At 46.6% G+C, this 21,142-nt stretch overlaps 2 long non-coding RNA genes and 1 pseudogene across 2 annotated transcripts; 1 reads left to right on the top strand and 2 right to left on the bottom strand.

The window, feature by feature from the left end:
- Positions 1-377: 377 nt before the first annotated feature.
- On the bottom strand, positions 378-14,085 carry LOC124662922 (annotated as a pseudogene).
- On the top strand, positions 5,055-11,581 carry LOC124668005. Its single transcript, XR_006991513.1, has 3 exons — positions 5,055-5,124; positions 5,202-5,489; positions 11,245-11,581. It is a non-coding gene; the product is annotated as an uncharacterized LOC124668005 (long non-coding RNA).
- LOC124668004 lies at positions 6,377-8,545 on the bottom strand. Its single transcript, XR_006991512.1, has 2 exons — positions 7,045-8,545; positions 6,377-6,585 (listed from the first exon to the last, which is right to left on the bottom strand). It is a non-coding gene; the product is annotated as an uncharacterized LOC124668004 (long non-coding RNA).
- Positions 14,086-21,142: the final 7,057 nt, after the last annotated feature.

The raw sequence follows: 21,142 nt of genomic DNA, 5'->3' as shown, positions 1-21,142 counted from the left end.
GGCACCTAAAGCTATGAGCAAATCTGATGCAATGTAAAGGCATAAAAGCGAGCACATGACATACCTAACCCTGATCAAACGCCGCCAGCAGGCAGTTCCTCGAGTCGGCCGACGGCTGCTCGCTGCAGTGCCTCTGCCGCCTCCGCTTGGAAACCCAAGCTGTACTAGGGAAGCACTGAGATTGGGGGCAGCACCGCGGCAGAGCGAGTGGTTCCCCAATCGACGGCAGTGTGGCGGTGGTGCGATGGCCTTTTTTTTCTCAGTGTAGTGGGACTGGGAGCGTGGGAGGCGAAGAAGTGGGCCGGGTGACCCTTGAGCACGCGGCTGCCCAAACAGAGAGGGTATGGCCTTTTTTTTTTGCGAGGAAATTAAAGGCTTTATTCACCCATTACCAGCACATTCAGCCTGGAGTTTATCCAGCAACTCGTCACCTCCAAAGTGCAAGCATGCTTAGCACAAAGGTGGGCAGGAGTATTCGCTGACCTCATTACATGTGATACGTCAAAAGATAAAAACGAAAAAACTAGCCCTTCAATCTCTTGTGTAATAGGCGCTATGACAGCGCGAGAACCCGTACGCGATTCCCAGAAGTCGATGACCTCCTTGCAGTCCGTCTCCATCAGCACTCGCGTAAAACCCCGAAGCTTTGCGAAGATGACACCATCCCTCAATGCCAATGCCTCGGCGATCAAGGGGTTAGTTACACCCGGATACGGTTACTCCATGCTCCGATGAAGCCAGAAGGATTGTGCGCAACACCCCCTGCTCCAGATTTCCGGTTCTCCTAAGACACACTGGCGTCTGTATTGATTTTTATCCAGTCCTCATCTGGCGGTCTCCAACCATGGCCTGGTAGTATCTTGGCGTGATGCCTGGGGATATCCAGCACAGCTAGGGCCTCCCTCGTCCGCAACATAGTCTGAACCGGATCGAGGCCACCCTTCTCATGAGTGATATTGTTCCTTGATGACCATATTACCCACATGACTGTAACAATCTTTGATCTATCATCATCACTGAATCTTTCATCACATATGATATCACGAGTCCAAGTATCTGGATGTAGAGCTGGCAATTTTATGTTCAGCCACGCTCTAGCTTCAAACCAGAAATTCTCCGCATGAGAGCACCTAACAAGTGCATGCATCAGATCTTCATTCGCCGACAAACAGACTTTGCATCGTCCCAACTCAGCAATATGCCTGTGCTGTAGCGTACGCTCCACTGGCAGAATACCATGGATAACACGCCACCAGAAAACACGAATTTTAGGAACTACCTTGAGTTTCCATAATCGAGACCACAACTGTGTATCAGAATCTGAAGTACCCGTAGCCGTCCCTTCTGCTAGAGCTGCATGCTCGTTCTGCATCATAAGAGATCGATACGCTGACTTTACGGTGTAGATACCCGATTTTTCCAAACCCCAGGCCCAAAAATCTGCACCGCCACCCTGACGAAGAGGAATGTTTAGAATAGCATCTGCCTCGGGTGCGATAAAATTCCTTCGGATGACCTCCGCCTTCCATGTCCAGTTCTCGGAATCAATGAGATCAGCAACCTTGTTGATATCATCCGCAGCAGCCTGCTCTGCATCACCAATCTGGACCGACGGAATCATCGTTTTTGTCTCTGGAATCCATCTATCAGTCCACACATCAACAGACAACCCGCTGCCAATGCACTTGATCAAGCCACAAGTGAGAGCTTCTCTGCCAGCGATTATCGCTCTCCATGTCGCAGAAGAGCTCCTTGGGATCGTGGCTGCCATAAACTCCACCTCAGGAAAATATTTTGTCTTCAACACCCGGCTACACAGAGTCTCCGGATGAGTGATAAGCCTCCATCCGTGCTTACCCAGCATAGCCAAATTGAAATACCCCAAGTCCTTAAAACCCATACCTCCTGTGCACTTAGGTGCAACTAGCGAGTCCCACGAGAGCCAATGCAGAGATCGACGATCCAGGTCCACCAATATCTTGCCATATATGACCGAAACTGCTTGAGCACTTTCTTCGTCAAACGAAAACAGCTCATACTGAAAGTTGGAATAGCCTGTATGACAGATTTTAGGAAAACCTCCTTGCCTGCACAAGAAACCATCCGCTCCATGCCTCCATGCAATTTGCTGCGTATTCTTTCTCCAAGATGGTCAAAGGTACCACTGGTAATACGCCCCACAGCCATAGGGAGACCCAAGTATCGTTCACTGAACGCTTCAATTGTGATGGCCAATTGCTGTTTGAGATCAATTCGAACTGGCACAGGTGTATTTGGGCTGAAAAAAATCGAGCTTTTATCTCTGTTAACCCGCTTCCCCCGAACAATCTCCATAAATTTGCAGAACCTCATTGAGTCGCTGCGCACTCTCCACCTTTGCTTTCATAAAGATCAAACTATCATCCGCAAAAAGCAAGTGGTTGATCCAGGGTGAGCGATGGCTTACCCTTATACCTCTGTCTACATGAATGCCACCAAAATGATTCAACAAAGAGGTAAACCCTTCTCCACATAATAGAAATAGATATGGGGATATCGGATCCCCCTGTCGCAATCCTCTGGTAGGAGTGAAATACGGTAATAATTCTCCATTAACACGGACCGTAAACCTCACCGAAGATACACATTTCAAAACCAACCGCACAAAGCTCGCACTAAACCCAAGCTTCAACATAATAGCGTGAAGATAATGCCACTCCACTCTGTCCTAGGCTTTCATCATATCGAGCTTAACTGCACATACTGTATTCTTGCATTTCTTCCTTCGCTTCATTGCATGAACACTCTCATACGCAATAAGCACATCTTCTCTTTTTTAATAGATGGCCCCATTTTGCTGATCTCACAGCGAGCCACGTCACCTGATTAACAATTTTCACCTCACGTCGCTCCGTCCCTCCATTCTTCGTACGTGGGCTGGTGGGCTGGTATGACGTGCGGCCTCCTCCTCACAAATCCTCACAAATGCTCATGAAGGCACCAGATAAGAGCATCTCCACTCGTCCCCCCGACGAGGCCCCCGGCGAGCCTTTTTTCCATCCGGACGGCGTAATTCGGCCCAGTCGCGCCCCCGGTTCCTCGTTTTCGTCCGGATTTGGGCCTAAATTCATCCGGCGATCCCACGCCATCCCCGGCCCCCCGGGGAGCGCTCGGGGACTCCGGACGAAACGAAAGCGCGGGAAATACCGAGGAAACTTCCCGCGCGTCTGGTGGCCTCAACTTGTCGGCGAGAGAAACCGATCGTCGTCCTCATCGCATCGTCTTCCGCGCGCTGTAAAAGCCTGCCGCCGTCTGCATTCGCCGGCCACGCGGCGAGTTAATGTCGTCGTTTTCCGCGCACGCATCGTCTTCCGCGCGCACTAAAGGCTGCCGCCGGTCAGCTCGCCGCGGACGCGTCGCATTCCACGCGGCATTAATCCCCCGCGCCAGCCGCGCCTATATACGCCGCTCCGCTCGCCGCGAGGCGTACCCCGTGCTCCACTCTCCCTCCACTCTCCCTCTACTCTCCCGATGACGTTCTACGACGACGACGGCGCAACCAACAACGGCTTCCCCCGCCGGTCGCTCCACGCGTGGGAGGGGCACCTCCTCCACCAGGCGGGGTACCCCTGCCCGCCGGACACGAGGCCTCCCGGCGGCGGGTGGCGGCTTAGTGCCGGCGGCGTACCAATCCCGCCGCCGCCTCATGGCCACGCCCTCGACGTCGCCATCGAGGAGGCGCGGATGACCTTGACGGATGAGGAGCGCGCCGAGCCACGCCACCACCCCGACAACTACACGGCGTGGAACTCGTACTTCCTGCGGCGGTGGGAGCGGGAGCTCGCCTCCTACGACAGCCCGCCGCCTCCGCCTCCGCGCAACAACGCCGCGGGCCGGACACTCGAGGCCGTCCTCGAGCACATCGAGGGCGGCAACTTCCCGGTGCTCACGATGCCCCCTCCATCGAGGGCATCGGCGAGCCGCCGCCGGGAAACGTCGCGGCAGCCACGGCGCATGGCTGCCGGCTCGTCGTCTTCCGGATCGGCGCCGAGGTCATCCTTGGCGCCGGTGAAGAGGAGGAGGCGACGTCGCCTTCGACGCCGGTGCGCGTCAAGAAGGAGCCGGCGTCTCCGCCGCCGACCGGAGGGCGCAGCGGCGGCGCCCTCGTCATCCGCGACCAGCCTTCCGCGCCGCGAGCGGCCGGAAGAAGACGAAGAAAGAGGCCGCCGCAAACCAGCTCGCCGGCGAGGAGGCGAAGCGCGCGGAGGACGCCGCGATGGCGGAGGCGATCGCCGGTCGGCCGAAGGACATGGAGGAGGAGAAGCGCGCGGACGACGCCGCACCGGATCGGGCCAGGCGCGACCGGGAGCGCGAGGAGGCGGAGCGACAGCGGCGGCGACCGCCGGACCCGGCCGCCGCACGCCAACTCGCCGCCCGCGCCGCTCCAACCGCCAACGACGATGTCGCGCGCTACCATCGTCCCGCGACACCTCCATCCGGCCGTCGCTGTCCCCGTCGTCGACCTCGAGTCCTCCGACGACGAATGGTACAAGCCATCCCCGGGGTGGGGAGACGCCGGCCAGGCGGCAGCAGCCGTGGCCGCGCGGCCGAAGGTCAACGACGACGGCTCCGACGACGACGGCGGCGACTACACGGTGTTCTACCGCCATTTCGGCATGTAGAGCGCCGTGTTTTAAAATTAGCATTTGAATTCCCCTAGCCGAATTCGAAATATAGTCGAATTCGGCCTCTATGTATGAACTCCGCCCGTTATATAATAAATATCATTAAATTTAGTCTATATTCACCCGTTTTTAGCCGTAGTTTGTCAAGTTTCCGTTTTTTAAATTCCTCATCGACTTCGCCTGGGCACACGGCTGGGAAACTACTACTCCCCACGCCAAATCTTCCTCCAATCCGGATGAAAATTTCGCCGGATCCGGACGAAAATTTCGCCGGATTTGGGCGTGGGGAGCGCCAACGAGTGGGGATGCTCTTACTCCCCAGCATTCAACGAGTGGAAACTCCCCACGAGGCTAGAACTCATCTGCCCCCTCCTCCGGCTTAAAAACAGGGCATGCTTCCATCTGCGCCGAGCACGCCGGCCTCCTCGCGGCGCCACCTCTGCCAGCAGCCTCCACGCTGGTACCTGGCCGCCCCCCCATTTCAATCCTCCCTATTAGTTTTTTTCAATCCCTCAACATGTCTTTCAATTCTGCCAGGTTGAGATGCGGCTTCAAATCTGATTGACGTTTTTTCCTCGGCGCCCGATTTGATTGGATTTTGCCCTGTACTGGCTACGGACGCTGAAGCTAGGAGGCCTGTACAGCCTACAGACGCTGAAGAGATCCGGCTTCAAATCAACATGAAGTCCTCTGCGTCTGATTTGATTGGATTCTGATCTACCTCAATCCCCCAGATTTCTTTGGATTTATTTGATTGTGGATTTGCTCGCTAAAGCTAGGAGGCATGTACCATCTATGGACGCTGCGCAACACCTAATTGCATCGGTACGCAATTGTAATCTCCTAATCTTAAATTTATTACGTTGGATGAGCACATCCATCATCTATTTCCGTAATCATGCATTGGTACGAAAAGCTCTAATATCATGGCTTTAAATATTCATTTACATTGGATGGGCACATGCATCATCTGTTTAAGTAATCGTGATCTTATAGTAATGCATTTCTATTGTGAAATCTTCCCTGAATTAATTAAATGCATTGTGATTTGCTCTCTTGCAATCTTCCATCAAAGTACCTGAACAATAGTACCTGCTTCTTTTCAATATGCCCGTGTGTAGTTCCAAAGATAGATAGCTCTGAAGATTATGAAAATACCATGAGTCATATTGGTAGGAATTCTGTCTCACGCAGTCCCAAACGACTATTTCTGTCAGTCACAACTGGTTGTTACCCCTCAACTGAACCATTCTTCTTCCAATAACCCACGCCGTCGCGCCCACCATAGGAATAGAGGTTAGTAAGGGTCAACATGTCTCATATTTACCGATATACTTATCAACTAGGAAGCATTGGCGCGGCGGCACGCCGCGCCCGTGGTGTTATCTTTTTGGTATGGAAGCATTGGCATGGTAAAAATTAATAGAACTAATGCATACAAATTTGTAGAATAAAGGCAGATGGCAAATAACCTTGTTCCAAGATTCGTCTAATGGCAGTATAACAATTTTGATAACTTAAATGCCATCAGGCTTTATAATTAGTACTATTAGTGATCTAATTTTCGATCCAATCTTTATTACATCAAGATGAGGGAATGAACTAAAAGACAGAAAATTTAATAGATGTGCAATAGAACTGAGTGGACCGGAAATAGCCAGTTAGATATGAGCAAAAATTAGCAGAACAGAGACTGTTTCTTCGGAACTGGCTTAAGGTTATAGAGAGCAATAGTCTGGCATACTACAATTCAACATAATGTAGCAACTTACAATATAGTTCATGGAAAGGGTCTCTAACAAAAATAAAATACTACACTGATATACAACATAGAGGTTGGTCAAGTCCATCAGTCGCAATGGCAGCATCTTGATCTGGAGCACAGATGTGATAACTTCACCAAGGTCCTACTTGCTGTAATCTGCAATTAGCTCATGCGATTTCATTGATCCAAAGTGACCCAATATGTATCCGATCAGTGGAGCTGAATTTAAGTTGCAGGGTCTGTGTCTTTGTCATGACCACATAAACAACTGACGGCCATTGGATATGCTCTAGCTCTCCCCTATGAATCTAGTCTACCATTGAAATAAATAATATCTTGTATGGCAACATGAAAGGATAATTCTGCTCAATATAAACCAAGAAATGCATAGTCATTCAACAGCTGAACTCATATACGAACATGTATATTTTGACTTAATAAATTCACGAACATGTCCCAAGTCTGCTAAATACTAATCGGATTTGGGATGCAGAACCACTGCCGTAGAGTACCTTTGGATAACATCATCGTCAAGTAAAGCTGGCGAAATATATGAATTAACAGGTTGTACTTCAAAATGTAGTAGATACAGTAGGTGCACTGTCATATCGATACCTTTTTGTTATTCCATGAAGATACTGTGCCTTCTCCATGATAACAGTATACTTGTTCAAAAAAAGAGATGTTGCCGCACCTGCTGAACCAAAAGTGTGGATTATCTGGTATAGTAGTGCATGCAAAAGGAATATAACATACCGTCGTATCATGTAACAATAGCGTTAAACCTGAACTGTCTCAGAGTATAGTTTTTAAGTTTACAGCAGAACTTGGTACAAAATTGGCAAAAGCTGTGAACTATAATTCTGCACTAAGACTCCTGGGAATTGCTTTTGGTATTGTCGTTGTTTTACTCTCTAAAAAAGTATATCTGAAAGATGGAAATATGATTGAAAGCATGTTCAGACTTCCAATGAAATTATTTTTTTAAATCTCCAACTACATGTCATCATGTATTGGGACATGGCAAATGTTTAAATTTATCAGCATGGCAAATAATAAATGGCTCACTTCTTTTCTGGTATTTTACAAATTCAATAGTGTCATTAATCACATGGTGAAAATAATTAGTTAAAATAGAAAGTCTACCCATGGTTGACCCAGACCTTGGACCAAAGCCAAGCACTGAACTTCAAAACCAGCAGCATAAACAACACATGTTTGTGCTATATCACATATACATCTCTGTTTGAAACCGGTTAAGCAAAGGTCAGATTATCTGTCGTGTGTAAAACATGAACTGGCACGTATCCATCATCGTATCATGTAACACAATAAAGCAAGCGAGGGAAATACTTGAGTTTGAGTTTATTTTGCCCCAAAAAGAAGCAGACAGAACATTGTGGAGTGAACGATCATATTATCTGTCTGCAAACGTACCTGCCTTTCTTATAGCGGTCATCTCCGATAAGAAACTCTCATAATAAATTTCAGTTTTGCTATGCAGCATAGCTATATAGGAAAAAAAAATACAACTCTTCAAGACATGTCTATCAGATATACCACAATACCCACTTAAGGCTAAGAAAGTCCCCTTCAGATGGTAAGGACTCATAATTCCAATTGATATACCACCTTTTCACGGACCTGGTTCTAGGTTGGCCAGACTTTCGAGAGTTGAAAATTCCAATTGATCAATTAATTAATCCTTTACAAAAGGAACCTAAGCAAAGGCAACACACTATATAGGTATGCACTGCAACCAAACAATTCTCACTGCCCTTCTCAAATATTCATCTAACAGACCAGGTTCCAGGGAGGCTTTTTGAGGACATAATAAACCACATGAGTATACATCATGAGGCTTTGGCATATTCACAAATATTTTGTTCATTGCACCTTCTTGCAGTGCATTTGCAAATAACAATATCATACCAACATCGAACCGTAGGCACACGAACAGATGCCAATTAGAAAGGAAAACGGAATTACAAAGCGAGCATAAATTCAAATAAAAACAAAATCTAACCTCTTTTGCACCACTGGCTCTGCTTTAGATGAAAAAACATGGCATATTTCTATGGGAAGCAAGATCCACAAACGAAATATGACGGTTTCATATCCAACTGCCAGGACGAATCTTATGGTCCCAATCCTCTTGACCAAACATAATGGATACGCGCGATTTATCCTTCAAGAAAGTAGCAACTGAAGAATCTTCTTTAGAATTAAGCAAAGGTCTTACACACGCAATTATTAGTAATCATATTTGCTCGGTGTTCCAGTGGCAACGACTTAACATGACATATAATAATTGGTCGCCGCGGTGGATGGAGTGGGGCCAGGAGGACGTATTGAATTATGGATGGGCAACTTCTGAACCCGAAGAAGAAACATAATATGTTGGTGTCTTTCGAAGAATAACTCAAACCTGCAGGAGAAATCCCTGTAAGCATGAAAACTTCAGTGGAAAGCTCAGACCTGGCATCAATTCAATGTTCGGAAAAACTGGTCAATGAGTTTGTAATATGAAAAGCTTACCAATAAATTTGGAAGAAACCCTGCAGGAAGTAACTCTCTAGTATTAAATGGGTACAAACAGAAAAGAATATATGCTGCAAAATTGCAGAGTCCCATGAATTACAAAGATCTGACCACAATTCAGAAAGATGAAATAACCCCTTTGTTGACAAAGGAAGCTAAAGTAACCAAATCGAAGTTTGGTGTATGGCCATGGAGGAATAAACTAACATTCTGCAAGCACATGGATGCAGTAGAAGTGGTCAAAAATGGCACTTTTTGAAGATCTTGTTTTTTTTAACAGAGACTCATGTATGATTACAAACGATGGAAGAAGAAAAAGCACAAATTACTTGCACACTTGAAATAGATAAATGTACAGAAATTGCTACGTGAAGAAGGAAAATAGAGAAGAACTTGGAGGGGGATTGATTTACCTCATTCTAAAAAGGTAATCAGCATCGTGCAAACATTATAGAGGAAATTTTAAAGGCTCTAGTAACAACATCACCCTACGGTATTAGCAGACATGTCCTGGCAGTTCATGAGTGGCCCTGCAGACTGCCAGGCACCAACATCTGACCAGCACAAGCCAGTGTGATGGAGGCAGAGGCAGATCAAGGATGCTACCGCTTTGTTGAGGAGGAAAACTGAGAGATGGCACATAGAGGCGTACCTAAGCGAAGCAGAAGACGCCAACGCCGCAGACCTGCAGCAGGGACGAACCCGTGAAGAGCGAACAACAACCCTAAAAAATGTGCCGCACCGCGAGAGTGCTATTTAACATTTTTTGTTGACTTATTATACACTATATTCAACATCTAATATATTTTCTTTGAACAGAGAAAGAAAAAATTAGGATGCATAGTGCTACTTGTACAGTCAATAACCTTTTTGGGTAGATAAACTCTGTACATCCGACCATCAATATCATCTGGAAAATTGCTAGCTGAACTGGCATGGCTAGCAAAAGAAGGATCGATACCATGATCAGAGGAACGTTGTCTTTTTCTTTTTTGGAACTTTACCAAAGGGACATTGGCAATAATAGTTCAATCACTACCAGGAAAAGCCTACATTTGTATATCATATAACTGAAAGCTATAAATCAATTAGGAGGAAAAACTTAAGCCCCAAATAACGTAACACAAAATGGGTGTGTAACTGAATCAGAAGCATCACATACCAGAAGAAGAAATAGGAAAGAGGCCTTCCACCTACTGAAACGAAATAGCCAGTGGCTTGGAATCACGAAAGCGGCAGATGGAGGAGCCCCTCACGGAAGAACCTGGAGGGACCTCGAGCATCCACATGATCACATCAGCCGAAGCACCGATGGACCGGCACCTAGAACTGGAGGACGTGCAGATCGATCAAGAGCTCCACTGTGAGGAGCGGAAAAAAACCTAAAGCCTGAAGACCAAGCAACATACCTAGCGACAGCCATAACGGGAAGGAGCTCAAGCAGAGAAGGGGTAACTGTGGCCAGGGGAGAGAGGAGGCCATCAATCCTAGAAAAGTCCAGATCTGCTCCTGTACGCCGGCCAACACCGCATTGGACTCCTCCACCGATTGGCCACCAGGACGCCGTTTCGCCCATGTGTGTGACTGCTGGAGAAACCTAGCGCCCTTGGTCGTCCTCCGCATCCCTACTACCCCCATGCGACCGACTTCCTTGCGCGAGGTGGTGATAGTGTGTGGTGAACGGTTTTGGGAAGGATCTCGGCCGGGAACCCATGGAGAGGCCGGTGGAGATGGAGGTCCCTGCGAGGCGAGAGAGGTGGGGGATAGAGAAGAATTGTGGGGAAAAGTCCAGAAAGAGATGACGTGTGAAGTAAATTGTGAGGTGTACCACCGCTTTTGACCAAACTGATCTAAACACGTGAACGAAGGGGGAAGGTCACCCGAAACAGAACACAACGGCTCACAAAAGGCTAGTAACCGGTAGCCGGTAGCCCCAGACCCCCAAAAAAAGGCAACGAAATTCACTCGATCGTCCGAGTCGATCAAATGCAAGGAAAAAAAAGCTACGTGCCACACAGCAATTGGATGAGGGGAGAGATAAATAGCCCATCTACAGTGGTTGAGTCAATATGGGATTGGTAAATTGTTTAGCTTTTATATAGTGTATAATTTATTCAATTGCCATGAGCTTCATATTGATCAAACTACAACAGATATAGAAGAACGGTCAGTACGTCGAAGATTAAATGAAGAATCATCTACATCAATTCTTCAAACACCAACAAATAGGATGCTTTTATTTTTCTGTATTTACTCTTTTTCTGCTGTTGTAAGGTACAAGAAACACTATGAACATCGCGTGGTTCTGCACCCTTTGACGGTCAGTTGTCTACTATCCTTGATACAACAACTAAAGTTACTCAAGGGCACTAAGTATGAGAGGCTGACCAAGACATGTATACTGCTCCAGCGGCCATTATGGTTGTCTCAAAAGGCAACTACTCTGTGATCATCTTTGAATCGTCAATTTCCTCTATTATTGTTAGTTTTTATTTATTTTTTCATGCCTTTTCCTTGCCATTGATGATATTCATCTCTTTTGTTTCAATTCATTCTCTCCACTTAAGTATCAATATCTTTATAGTTGTGCTATTCTTGAAAGGAAGGAGCAGTAGAGAAGGCTTCCATTCATTTCGTCTCAGGTTTATACAACTTTGTTTGGCAGTTTCCCTGGGCATCACGGGCATAAAAAGCCTAATATATACTAACTCTATGCTTTTAATTTTCCTTTTTTGCAAAAACGTTCATTTTAAAGCTGATTTAATAACCCGTACCCAATTTAAGGCGCCACAACATATCTCTCTACAACAGGAGGAACAATACCAGTTAATTTGTCCTTATCAAAATGCACATACAACTTTTAACACACACGCCTCTCCCATCAACGATACATGGAGCAACAATGAGAGGAAAAAATAGATATTGCTTAGTCAACCATACATGTTTGCTTATATTCGACGTTGCTACATTAATGCACATTTCTTTATATCGAGCACACTAATGAGGCCCACCGCGTGAATACTTCCTTCTTCACCTAATCGACAAATAGAAGTCAACAAGATATATGCCGAGGGAATAAAAAAACTTGTGGACATTATACCACCCCTGCATCTAACTTTACAAGAGGGCAAACAAGGGGACCTCCAAGTGCTGACATCACAAGAATACTTAGATCAGATCACACGCCCTTCACAATTGTTTACATAAAAAATGGAAAGAGGCATGCCAGGACTATCCTTTGTGGAGACAAAAAGATCTACAAACACCTTGGATAGTCAACAATGCACTCATCAAGTACTCAGACCATGTAATAGGCTTTTTACTGACTTTTGAATAATGAAATGTGTTGCTTTACATCAAAGCTTCCAAGCTATAGATATGAATTCATATTATATACATCGCTAAATCCCGCCGCAACGCGCGGGGTATCATCTAGTTATCAGTAATAAGGCGACCAGGAACAAAAGCACTTTGTTCCTCACCAATAATCTCTCCCAAAAGTCCCCTTGCCCGATTAGCAATACATTTGGCTGCAATTTTGTACAACACCGAGCACAGAGAAATTGGGCGATACTGCGAAATCCTCTGAGGATGGGGCACCTTGGGAATAAGAGTGATTGCCGTATCATTCATACCAACAGGTAGCTCCCCTCCATTCAAGAAATCCAGAACCGCTGGCACTATGTCATCTTTTAACAGGTTCCAGTGCCTTTGGAAAAAACCGGCCGTGAAGCCGTCCACACCCGGTGCTTTCGATGGCGCCATTTGGAACAGCGCCGCTTTCACCTCCTCAACAGAGAATGATTTGTCTAATTCCATATTCATTTCTTGATTCACCCGGGTAGGAACCAGGTCCAGCAGCTCATCCATATGATTAAAACCTTGAGACGTATATAAATTCTGGTAGAAACTCTGGACTTCAGTACACACATCGGTCCAGTTATCACATATACTGCCATCATCACGAGCTAGATTTTCAATTTTATTTATGCGCTTACGGTGAGCAGCATGTCGATGGAAATACGCCGTATTGCGGTCACCCTCTCTGGGCCACAATACTCCAGATCTTTGGCGCATCCATATTTCCTCTTGGCAAAGTGCTTCACGCAGCTGCTTGACTACAGCCCGTTCCTCATCTGTCGGCCCACGGCCTACTGAACAGCCACGCAAGCGCTCAAGTTTCTGCCTAAGCTTCCGCACTTTGCGTGCCAAACAACCAAATTCCTTTGCACCCCACAAGCTTAAGGATACCTGCATATCATTAAGGGCTTGAACAACCCCACTCAGACCATCACGTCCAGCACCTTTCTTCCAATTCGCTAACACCAGATCGTCATAATCACCATGTGTTTGTCATACATCCTCATAGCGGAACTGTTTGGGTCCCCTAGGCCGTGTATCACCCACATCTACCCGGAATTCAGATAGAACAAATCAATGATCCGACTCCGAGGTCACAATGTGCCGAACTCTTTTGTGAGCAAACATATTCATAAAAGCTTCATTACCAAGAGATCTATCTAGTCTGGCTTTGACGTTTGCCACACCCATCTGACCATTATCCCATGTGTACTCCACTCCTGACCACCCCAGATCAACGAGCGAGCAATCCTCAAGCACCTCGCGAAACGCTCGCATTTGCCACTCCGGCCTCAAAGCTCTGGAAAAATGCTCAGAAGCATATAAAGTTTCATTAAAATCGCCAACACAGAGCCAGGCTGAGTGTTCAATCCCGTGCAGCGTACGAAGGGATCTCCAGCTATGATGTCTATCTTCCGCCCTTGGAGCCCCATAAAATCCAGTCCATCGCCATTGCAGTTCAGGACTACCAATCTTCCTCACCATAGTATCAATATGGCAGAAACTAAAAAATTTAACCTCAACAGATACATCTGCTGACCAGAAAACACCAATACCACCACTCAAACCATCACTATTCACAGCGAAACAGCCTGCAAAACCCAAGGATTCCTTCAGACTTTCCACACGTTTAGCAGAAATTTTCGTCTCCATCACATACAGAAGACTAGGGCGCTCTTGCTTCACAATATTGCGAAGTTCACGAACAGCCGCCTGGTTCCCAAGCCCGCGACTGTTCCATTCTAGGCAATTCATTGCTCCGGGCAGGGCTGCACAGCAGCCGCTGCCGAGTTGTCCGAGTTAGTCGGTGTAGGTTTCTTCTTTTTTGCATCCCTTTCATGAATCTCCACACTACCCGGTCCACCGGTCATGGCACCCTTAGCTGGATCATCATATACAACAACACTCATGCCCACGCCATCCGGATTATTCTTCAGGAGCGGCATCTCTACCCTCCTATACTCTTTTTGCACAACACCATTTTTACGCTTTGCAGCCGGGTTCTTTTTCAGAGGCGATGTAACTTCTGTCCCCTTCTCAGCTACATTACTAGAGCTGCGTGTCTCCGCCTTCCTGTTCTGGCTAGGACCCGCCGAACCTTCACTGACAGAGGGCTTCTTCCAAGCATCTGGCGCTCTCAGACCCTTGCCAAAAGGAAGCATCCCATTCTCATCCCGATGACCAGGGTTCGGGCAGAGAAGGTCTGAGTGCTCTAAACGACCACAAGAGAAACAAAAATGAGGCACATGCTCGTACTGGATTTCATACATATCCATACTCTTTCTCTTAGCAGAATCGATCAGTACCCATCTCCTCAAGGGCTTTGCAATATCAATGGTGACCCTCACCCTTAGGAAACCACCAACATGGTCAAACTGAACCTCAGTAGCCTTTTTATCAATCTGATGGGCAATCAATAACCACCATTTTTGATCTCTCAGGTTGAAAGGCAGATTCATGATCCGTGCCCAAAGAGAGAGCCGATGAAATCTTAATTCCGAGGGCTGCATACAATCCTCAAACTCACATAAAATTACAGCATTATTACTCACATGCCATGGAGAACCTTCCCAGACTCGGTCACGATCGCGCTTAGTCGCGAAGTCAGCAACAAACATGTTGATTCCAACCGATCTGAACATCAATCCTCTAGGATTACCCCACGCCGGGCGAAGCGCACTGGCTATGGTCTGGATATGAAACGCAGTGCGGTGGAGGACCTTACCCGCCAGTGACCACTTCTGCACAGGATCATCATCACGATCGTCCACCACCAGGGGGGTGGCCTCCTCATCAGTGATGTCCAACCTTCCCAGTTCCTCTTCAAGTTTCGCCCTTGCCGCACGCGGCGACAGCGCCCCTTGAGCCTTCTCTGTGTTGCTCGCAGGCGAAGCCATCTCGTCGCAAGCCCTTCCCTCGCTCGCCCCGCCGATCGGATCGACGTGCGCCGCCGCGTCCACCAAACCCTAATCGCCCCTGAGAGAGGCTCTGAGAGTTACGGGAAAAAAATAGCAATCCACTTTCTGTGTTGAAACAGAGAGGGTATGGCCTGCTTGCCCATAGGATGCAATCGCTTGCATGTATACTACAATAAACGCCTCTAAAAAAAGTAAAAAACATGTACATTCATATATTAATTGAGTCAATTTTATTTGGATCTTGAATTGCTCATCTCACTGTTCGGGAGCAGCATAGCTATTGAGTTGGTCATCGTTTGATGAAACTTTCCCCACATAAATGTATCTAGTTTATAAACATGTTTAGATATATACTCTCTTCGTCTAAAAATAGTATCTATATTTTATTTAGATAAGGATATATTTCTAACTAAAATGCATCAAGATATATCTGTATCTAGACAAAAGTGAGACACTTATTTTTAGACTGAGGGAGTACCTCCATCCTAAAGCCTAAGGCTTATATCTTTTGAAAAAGTCGAACCAAAATATAGTTTGACTAAACTTTTAGAAGAATCTATTTATAAATATGATATTTTGTAGATATCATATCTACCTATATTTCATTATCTATCTAATGATAGTATTGACTTTGTATTTTACAATGATTTTTGGTAAAAATTTAGTCAACTTGGAAAATTATCAAACATGAATTTCGATATATTATGCAAAATGGTGTCATATTTCGATGAAACAACTTTTCTGGTTGCATACAATCTCTGATGAAGGAAAAATTATATGGAAATGTATCTATGAAATTTTTTACATCCGATTTCAACTTCCTACTACTTTTTTGGGATATTTTAGATTCCTCAAAATCAAAAAGGAAATATAAGTTCTACGTTTAAGAGTTTGATGGAAAAAAATTCAAAAAAAAGGAAAATTACCGCCAACGCACGAGCATAGTGGTGTGTTGTGCTATATATTCAAAACAGCCAGCCCGCACCCCTTCTCCTCATCCTCTCCCCATCCTCGTCTACCTTTCCTTCCTCTTCTCCTTCTCCTCTAGCTTCTCTTCCTCTTCCATTTGACGAGCACTCCTCCTCCATGTTGCGGGAGATGGCGACGAGGACGAAACCACCGCAGCCGCGAGCTCCTCCTTCCGCCGCCATCTCGAGCTACTCCGGCGACCACCTCCTCGAGCCAATGACCAAATCCTCCCGGGAACCTCCACCTCCTCAAGCCAGCGGCCTCCTCTCTAGCTACTACCTCCTCCCTGGCTATCACCTCCCCTCCGGCGACCACCTATTCTCCGCAATGTCGACTTCCCGAGCGATAGCCACAATTCCCGACGCACACGATCAAATCATATCTAGATCTAGATCTAGGTTTTTTTTTAATCTGAAAAATATTACCACCGGCACACCAGGCTGGTGCGCCGGCGATAAGCAATTACCACCGGCATGTTCCCGCTGGCGCGCGTTGGTGCGCCGATGGTAGCGGAATTTGCTGCGGTGGGAATAGGCCTTTCCCTAGTAGTTCCAGGTAGCACCAGTACGAATGATTTAGCAACAGAAAAAAAACACTTTATTGAAGAAAGGAGAAAGGGGAGCTTGTGGGAGTGATCGCGCCAAAGCAGCGCTTCGCCATGGATCATGCTGAGAGGTGTTGGCATAAGATCCACTGTCAACCAAGCTACATCCCTTCACCTCGCAACCACCATGAGTTTGAGGGAAAGAAGATCGATGAAGGATTTGAGGTGGATCCGGATCCAAACACCTCTTTATTTGTGTGGGGAAACCTAAGGAAAATAAAACCTAAAACTACAAGGAGCCAGACCCCCTCCCACTCGCCGTCGGGCACCGTGGCCGCCGGACGAGGGGGTGGGTTCTATGGTTTAAAGGAAGGAGAATACCACACGGTGTCAGTCCCCCCTCCCCCCTCCCGGGGCGTCGGTCGGAACACAAGGAATATTTAGCTTGAGTGGTTTCAACTCGTGGACTCGTTTTCCCGATTCAATTATTCTTAGTATGGGCATGATCGAATGATGCACGTGTACTTATATGGACTAATTTTATACTTGTATTTGATGTTATTATGAAGATTTGGCGTGGCATGATGTTGATATTTGCAAAGAATCTCATAAGAAGTTGTTAGGTAGTGGTGTGTACATGTGAAAGGGCACCGATGTCGCTTAGAAGGGGTGAATAAGTGATTTACAACTTTTGCGATATGGGTTTGAAAAATGCAAAATAAATCTATAATTGAATTATATACTATTGTTGAACAAGATTCACAACTATGTGATAGAAAGATATATAAGTTCGGGGCTTCGGGCACTAAAGCTATCACATAGTAAAGCTCATAAGTAAAGACCTCAGGTATCGGAATATCCGAGGCACACAATGACAAATGTGTATCATAAAATTGGGTGCTACTCTCCGATGGAGCACTATAGAGGCACAATAATGCTTCCAAGCACCACAATGACTCATCATATTTTCCTCGAACCTTCCTTCCAAATTAAAAGGAAAGTCCTCAATCAACTATGGGACCCTTGACATCGGTTACCAAACCCGTACAAGATTAGGCAGTCTCCACAACTTAATTGGAGGCTCTCAAATAATCTATCGTGAGCTTTATGCCAGAATGATTGATCTCCATGGCACCACCAATTCAGAAAGTCGTCTAGGGTTCCAAGAACTCAAGAGGAACAAGCTCGGGGTACAAGCACGTGAGAGCAATAAGCTCATGAATTTTCACCAACCAAATATCCGTGGAGAACTCAAATCGATACACCATATGCAATGGGAAGAACATTAGAAGTGTTCAAGCCCTTGTCTCACAAATCCACCACAACAACTAATGCTATGGAGGAATATAAGAGGAAGAACAAAAGGGGAGAACACCAAATTTCGTACTCCCTTCGGTCTCTTTTAATTGACTCGGATTTAGTATAACTTTGTAGAGTCAATCAAAAAGGATCAGAGGGAGTAGATGTAGATCTTCTCTCTATTTTCCCTAAAAAAGATTCAAAAAAGTATACGAGGAATAGAGAGTCAGGGCAAGCTATACGAGGAACAGAGAGTCAGGGCAAGCTATTCAACGTCAACAATGGAGGAGAGAAAAACCAAAACATCTAACTCCACTCGCGGAAGAAGGATGCTTTATATAGGTCTCTCAAAATACTAGATGTTGCAACAATTTAATCTGGAGTCTCGCCTAGGAAGGTCGGAGTCCCCAGCCTGGCTGAAGTAGGTTGGAGAATCCGTACCAAAGTCTCCAGATAGAACGAAATGTGACTTGGCGCCACGCTCACTGGTAGAAAAATGGCCTTCCGGGAAGCCCCATTAGTCGCCAAAATATAGGAACCGCGACTAATGGGGTCTTTAGTCGCGGTTCGGGTGGCGAACCGCGACTAAAGAGCTGGGCCCAGCGCGCTCGGCCGGCCGAGCCGGTGGACGGGAGGGGGCTTTAGTCGCGGTTGGCCGGGCCAACCGCGACTAAAGGTGCCCGAATGCCTTTAGTCGCGGTTGGCCAGGCCAACCGCGACTAAAGCCCCACCCCTATATATACAGTTCAGCCCACAGCACTTAGCCATTTGGTGCCACTTCTCTTCACAAGGGGGTGTAGGTTTGCTTTTGGTTCCTCTTATGCACACAAGGTGTTTGATAAAAATGCCCCAAGAGCATGAAACAAACATGATATGAAGTGTTGGAGCCACACTTGAGCTTCCTTATTTATTTTTTCCTCCTCGATCGCGGTTAGCACTTGAACCTTTTCATGTGTCATTGATAAAATATGCATGTGTGTAGTTCATTGTTTAATTTATATTGTTTGTAGCTAGTTAGTTTAACAAATGCATGATGGTTAATTATATATTTTGTATTATAATAATGCAGATGAATCGGCAATGGATGTACGGTAACCGACTCTCCGGCGAGTTCACTACGGGTTTGAAAGATTTCCTCGTAGTGGCTAATGCGAACAAGCGGGGGGTTTTGTTATCTGTCCATGTGTTAACCGTAAGAATCGAAGGGTTACTCTTCCTCAAGAGATGTTCACATGCACCTGCTTCGGCACGGTTTCATGCCAAGCTATAATTGTTGGAGCAAGCATGGAGAAAGAGGGGTTATAATGGAAGAAGATGAAGAAGGGGATGATTTCATCGATGAAAGCTATCTTGCTCATTTCGGTGATACTTTCATGGAGGATGTCTGAAGGTGAAGGGGAAGGTGAAGGGGAAGGTGAAGAAGAGGCACGTGATGAGCCCGTTGATGATCTTGGTCGGACCATTGCTGATGCACGGAGACGATGCGAAACTGAAAAGGAGAGGGAGAATTTGGATCGCATGTTAGAGGATCACAGAAAGGCGCTGTACCCCGGATGCGATGATGGTCTGAAAAAGCTGGGCTGCACACTGGATTTGCTGAAATGGAAGGCACAGGCAGGTGTAGCTGACTCAGCATTTGAAAACTTGCTGAAAATGTTGAAGAATATGTTTCCAAAGAATAACGAGTTGCCTGCCAGTACGTACGAAGCAAAGAAGGTTGGCTGCCCTCTAGGTTTAGAGGTTCTGAAGATACATGCATGCATCAACGACTGCATCCTCTACCGCGGTGAATACGAGAATTTAAATGAATGCCCGGTATGCCTTGCATTGCGTTATAAGATCGGAGGCGATGACCCCGGTGACGATGTTGAGGGCCGGAAACCCGGGAAGAGGGTTCCCGCCAAGGTGATGTGGTATGCTCCTATAATACCACGGTTGAAACGTCTGTTCGGGAACAAAGAGCATGCCAAGTTGTTGCGATGGCACAAAGAGGACCGTAAGTCGGACGGGGAGTTGAGACACCCCGCGGATGGAACGCAATGGAGAAAGATCGACGGAGAGTTCAAAGATTTTGCAGCTGACGCAAGGAACATAAGATTTGGTCTAAGTACGAGATGGCATGAATCCTTTTGGCGAGCGAGCTCCAGCCATAGCACTGGCCCGTGACTCTATGCATCTACAACCTTCCTCCTTGGTTGTGCATGAAGCGGAAGTTCATTATGATGCCGGTGCTCATCCAAGGTCCGAAGCAACCCGGCAACGACATCGATGTGTACCTAAGGCCATTAGTTGATGAACTTTTACGAGCTGTGGGGCAGACCTGGTGTCCGTGTGTGGGATGAGCACAAAGAAGAGGAATTTGACCTACGAGCGTTGCTTTTCGTAACCATCAACGATTGGCACTGCTCTTAGTAACCTTTCGGGACTCGTCAAATAAGGGATACAATGCATGCACGCACTGCTTACATGAGGCTGAAAGTGTACATTTGCCAAATTGTAAGAAGAACGTGTACCTTGGGCATCGTCGATTTCTTCAGAAAATTCATCCGATAAGAAAGAAAGGCAAGCATTAGCACACTGGATTTGCTGAAATGGAAGGCACAGGCAGGTGTAGCTGACTCGGCATTTGAAAACTTGCTTTGAAAATGTTGAAGAATATGTTTCCAGAATAGCAGAGTTGCCCGCTAGTCGTAAGAAGCAAGAAGGTTGTACGCCTCTAGGTTTGAGAGGTTGACGAAGATACATGCATGCATCAGCGTACTGCATCCTCTACCGCGGTGAATACGAGAATTTGAATGAATGCACCCGGTATGCACTGCATTGCGACGTATAAGATCAGAGGCTGATGACTCCTGATGGCCGATGTTGACGGGCGAGAAACCCCGGGAAGAGCGTTCCGCCCAGGTGATGTGGTATGCTCCTATAATACCACGGTTGAAGCGTCTCGTCCGGGAACAAAGAGCATGCCAAGATTGTTGCGATGGCATCAAGAGGTGGCCGCCAGTCGGACGGGGAGTTGGGAACACCCCGCAGGTGGAACGCCAATGGAGAAAGATCGAGCGAGAGAGTTCAAAGATTTTGC

This window comes from Lolium rigidum, chromosome 6, assembly GCF_022539505.1.
Source record: "Lolium rigidum isolate FL_2022 chromosome 6, APGP_CSIRO_Lrig_0.1, whole genome shotgun sequence".
Lineage (NCBI taxonomy): Eukaryota > Viridiplantae > Streptophyta > Magnoliopsida > Poales > Poaceae > Lolium > Lolium rigidum.
This window is presented reverse-complemented; position numbering and strand designations above follow the sequence as displayed.